The following is a 5,446-nucleotide window of genomic DNA, read 5'->3' as shown; positions in this document are numbered from 1 at the left end:
TATTAATTTTCCTCTTTCATACCTCAATATCACGCATATCAAAATTAATAATTACACAAATTCAATGACAAAAATAACATTCATCATATAAGAACATGTAATTTTGATTAATTAATATAATATTAATTTATATACATTTGATCAGCTGATTGAAAAGTTGCACACACGAGAAAAAAAAGAAACCAAAGAAATAATATTTGAAACAAAAAACGATGACGAATATGGAACTGAACGTTGACAGCCTGATCAGCCGACTTCTTGAAGGTAAGTAACTTTTTTCTTCGCTTAAAAATATTTGAATGCAATCATTTTCATTATCTCATTTAAAATGCAATTTAAATAAATAATTAGTACACGAACTAGCTTTTCATAATATATTTAAAGTAGTATAAAAAATAATTCCTGTGCAAATTTTGCGTTTGCATGTGAAGCAACATGTGAAGTAATCCGAATACTCTTTGTACGATATATCTAATTTGCCGTCCCAAACAGCAAAGCGCGGGAAATTTGACATATTTATATAAAAAGATATTAGTACAAGTAGAAGACAGATTTAAAAAAAAAAATGAAAACAGGCTTATTAAATTAAGGAATGACATTCAATTCAAAAATATATTCTGTTATTTGGCTCGGAGTTTCCCCCCTTTGCCGCCGTCTTGTAGGGCAAAGCAGTGACTTTTCCTCTTTAATTGAGCAACCAATTTTAAACACGCAAAGAGGCTTTAACAAGCGTATTTTCATAAGAAAAATAAATTAACTTTACCTCAGTAACTAGTACAATGTATAACAAATTGAACTTCACTCAGGTTGAATAATCAAGGGACCTGGGAACAACAACAAGGCGGCCATGGGGAATAACTCTTGCTTAAATTACCTCAGTGGAAAACCATCTATGGAATTCAATAATCCAAAGAATAAATAATCTATAAAAATGGTTAAGAAATTGAAATGGAATCAAATTATGATTCATCTTTGCATAATGTTTGTGTTCAAATTTCAGTTAGAGGATCCAAACAAGGCAAACCTGTTAAAATGACGGAGGGAGAAATCCGAGGCCTATGTCTAAAATCCAGAGAAATTTTCCTCAGTCAACCCATTCTATTGGAGATCGAGGCCCCAGTCAAAGTCTGTGGTAAGCTAAAAAGAAGATATATCAAATACTCGTTTTTTTTAATTAACGGATTTTAACAATCACATCTTTGATTTGAAATCAAATGCCACAGACAATGAGTTATATTTTGGACGTATCTCTTTTGATTTAAGGTGATATCCACGGTCAATACACAGATCTACTCCGTTTATTTGAGAGTGGGGGATTTCCCCCCAGTCTAACTACCTTTTCTGGGACTATGTGGACAGAGGGAAACAGTGTCTAGAAACCATCTGTCTTCTTTTGAAGTTATGGAAGACATTTACAGACTGTTTTAACTGTTTACCAATTGCTGCAATCATAGATGAAAAAATATTTTGTTGTCATGGAGGTAAGGGAGAAGAACTCGCAGATATTTTTGGAAACAGATTTTTTTTCCATTATTTTGGAAATTGAGTAGTTCTGAACTCTTGCTTGAATGTGTGGATGTTATGCATCAAATAAAATGAATTTTTATTAAAATGTGATATTAATCAAAAGTTTTTAGAGGAAAAAATATGAGCCTCTGACACACTAAAATGTGCATAAACATGCATTATTTGTTTCTTTTACATGAGTTGTTTCTTAACTTTGATGCCTATTTTTATACAGGCTTGTCTCCAGATCTTCAGTCCATGGAACAAATCCGAAGGATCATGAGGCCCACAGATGTCCCAGATACAGGTAAACCCACTCGTAATCAGGTCAGGTAAACTCAGTAATCAGGTCAGGTAAACTCACTCAGTAATCAGGTCAAGGTAAACCCTCTCAGTAATCAGGTCAAGGTAAACCCACTCGGTAATCAGGTCAGGTAAACCCACTCAGTAATCAGGTCAAGGTAAACTCACTCAGTAATCAGGTCAGGTAAACTCACTCCGTAATCAGATCAAGGTAAACCCACTCAGTAATCAGGTCAAGGTAAACCACTCAGTAATCAGGTCAGGTAAACTCACTCAGTAACCAGGTCAAGGTAAACCACTCAGTAATCAGGTCAGGTAAACTCACTCAGTAATCAGGTCAGGTAAACTCACTCAGTAATCAGGTCAAGGTAAACCACTCAGTAATCAGGTCAAGGTAAACCCACTCAGTAATCAGGAGTAATCAGGTCATGTAAACTCGGTAATCAGATCAAGGTAAACCCACTCAGTAATCAGGTCAGGTAAACTCACTTAGTAATCAGGTCAAGGTAAACCCACTTAGTTATCAGGTCAGGTATACCCACTCAGTAATCAGGTCAGGTAAACTCACTCAGTAAACAGGTCAAGGTAAACCCACTCAGTAATCAGGTCAGGTAAACTCACTTAGTAATCAGGTCAAGGTAAACCCACTCAGTAATCAGGAGTAATCAGGTCATGTAAACTCGGTAATCAGATCAAGGTAAACCCATTCAATAATCAGGACAGGTAAACTCACTTAGTAATCAGGTCAAGGTAAACCCACTCAGTAATCAGGTCAGTGTATACCTGAAAAAAAAAGAAACCAAAGGAAGAAAATTTAAATTTATATCCACTTCTTTTGTTGTTTCTGTTTTCTTGAAGGAACATTGTAGCACATTGAAATTTATAGTTTGAAATTTTAAGTCCTAAAATTTACCTTGTTAATTTAGGCGTATTATTTGGCTTTCTGTGGTGTAATCTTGACAAAGGGGATCAAAGCAGTAAAATGTGACTTGATATTGTAGGTTTACTATGTGACCTTCTATGGTCGGACCCTGACAAAGAGGTTCAGGGCTGGGGAGAAAATGACCGGGGCGTGTCTTTCACATTTGGTGCAGATGTTGTTAGCAAATTCTTAAATCGTCACGACCTTGACCTTATATGTCGGGCCCATCAGGTAAGTGAAGGGTGGGAAAAATACAAATATGCATTCTCAAAACTTTCAATTTAATTGTGATAAACAGTTAAAGGTGAACTTTTAAGGGGATTTAAATAAACTGAATTTAACTGATTGTCAATTGAAAAAAAAAACTGAATCAATCTCATTGAGAATATTGACTAATTTTTAAAGTATTTGTTTTATTTAAGTAGACAAACAAATTAAACCAATCATTTCACTCATTACCTCAAAGTGATTTTTTGCATTACAGGTAGTTGAAGATGGGTATGAGTTCTTTGCCAAAAGACAATTAGTGACACTATTTTCAGCTCCAAATTACTGTGGACTGGAAGTTCTCTGATCTACAGGAGAAAAACAAAGAACAGAAAACTGATTTAAAAGAAGAAAGAATGAAAGAAAAATTCTCATCACAGTTATGACTTTTTAAATTTGAAAACGAAAAAAATGATAGCTAGTAAGCTTTGAAAATATAATTACATTGTAAACTCATTTAGATTTCATGCATTATACACAGGTATCTATATTTATGTTGAATTTATGTCTTGAATATACACATATTTATATTTTAATCTGTTTTTGTTATGTATGAATAGAATTTATGAAATGGTTTTTATTAATAGTTTCTGTTACTTCTATTTTTTAAGTAAAAAACATACATGTATCTTTTGCAAAAATAAGCACATACTTGTTTAACTGTATAAAGTTTATTATTTAATGGGAGGAATGTGCTTTTACATTTCCAAATTCATTAGGCTTACTTAAAAGAGGGCTTTTGATTAGTGTTATATATGAATACAGGGAGTATATCAATATGCTGTTTTATACAATTTTACAGAAAATTTAAAATGGTTCAAATATAAAAAATTAAAACAGACGGTAATCTGATATCGGGATTACGCAGTCACGAATACTAATGATTAAGTTAAGAGGAAATTTTTCTTTATTCATTTACTAGTATTCTCTTCCAAATCATATGAATGATTCAAGAGGTACATATATATTTACAATAGTTATATGGACGAGCAGAGTTAACAGGAGGACAGACAGTGTCAACTTCATCATACTTCGATGAATATGATTTTAAATTCTATATGATGATGAAGCTTACATTCATATAAAATATTTTAAATTTCTATGAGCCATTTTTGGCCGGTTGCGTATCTATGGCTCAGATAAGTACAGCTCAGTGTTTGATCCTTGGATCACGTAAGCCGGGTTTAAAGCCCATCTGAGTCTGGATTACCTGAGTCGTATTTCTGTTGCACGCTATAAAACTGAGTAAGGTTTACATAATCTTGACTTGCTCATATAAAATGTCGAAGGATAATAGGTTTCCTAATATTACACCACTTCAAAACAAGTTTTAATACTAGTAACTGGTTGAAAAATAAAAGGATATTAAAAACAAAGATATACAGTGTTTATTGATGTTAAATTGTAAATAAAAAATGACGAAAAAATTTCATTTACAATTTAATTCAAATGACGGCATCTTTCGTCAAACCATAAGAAAATATAAAATCGCAAACAGAATAAAGCTTTTGCAAAAGACTGGTGAGAAGAAAACAGGGATGGGGTCTTTGAAATAAGTAATTAAGAAACAATATCAAAACACAAAATATAGGTAAATGTAGAGGAACAATGTATAAATTTAGATTTTTAGTTTAAAATCAAATGAAAAAAAAATTATAAGACATTATCTTTGAGAAAACACATATTAGGCCTAGCTATGTTTTCTAGAGAATTTTATACAGTGGCAAAATTATAGGTGACGAACATGCCCTCCCTTCCTCCCCCGGTTCCTACGGCCATATAGATAGCCTGATTAATCAGATAACTGAAAGACTTCTTATCCTTAGGAAATTCGGCATTATTAGAAATTATTGGAATGTGTATCATCAGCTGTTCGAAAGTGTAAAATTTTGAATTTGATCTAAATTTGGTATATTAGAAAGTTTCTATAAAATTCCTGTTTATGTACATTTATGTATTATAAAAGTATCTTTCAAGACTTTATACTATAGCTACATCAGTGTTAAAACGGCACATTGACAGTTGTTGAAGAGTTGTGCAGAAAGAAAAATCCCCCTGCTATATGGCCGTAAAAAATTCTTGAAGAATAGCTTATTTTAATTCTGCAAAATCTATCAATGCAATCATCATAACCATAAAACATTTCTGCAACGTTAAAATATTTCAAAATATCGAAATATTCTACCCAAAAATCCATGGAAACGTTATAAAGCTGGGTTTAAACCACCCCTACACCAGGTTCAGAATTTACCGCAATTCTGAGCCGTACTGCAGCCCATCCTAACATGCGTGCAACGCGAAAACTTGGATTTAAACCCGGAATCATTGATCGCAAGTTTACATCTGAGATACGCAACCGGCCATTTGAATTGTAAAAAGCTTTTGAACTAGTCAAAAAATCAAAATGAGCACAATGTGAAGGAAATTTTCTCATATTTACCACAAAAA

General features: G+C 32.9%; 1 pseudogene; it reads left to right on the top strand.

Annotated features, from left to right (window-relative positions):
* Positions 1-212: 212 nt before the first annotated feature.
* On the top strand, positions 213-3,305 carry LOC134249311 (serine/threonine-protein phosphatase PP1-beta catalytic subunit-like; annotated as a pseudogene).
* Positions 3,306-5,446: the final 2,141 nt, after the last annotated feature.

The sequence above is a fragment of the Saccostrea cucullata genome, unplaced genomic scaffold (genome assembly GCF_032062105.1).
Source record: "Saccostrea cucullata isolate Sc308-1 unplaced genomic scaffold, CSIRO_AGI_Scuc_v1 ctg16785, whole genome shotgun sequence".
NCBI lineage: Eukaryota > Metazoa > Mollusca > Bivalvia > Ostreida > Ostreidae > Saccostrea > Saccostrea cuccullata.
Note: the sequence above shows the minus strand (reverse complement) of the source record. Positions and strands in the feature narration are given on the sequence as shown.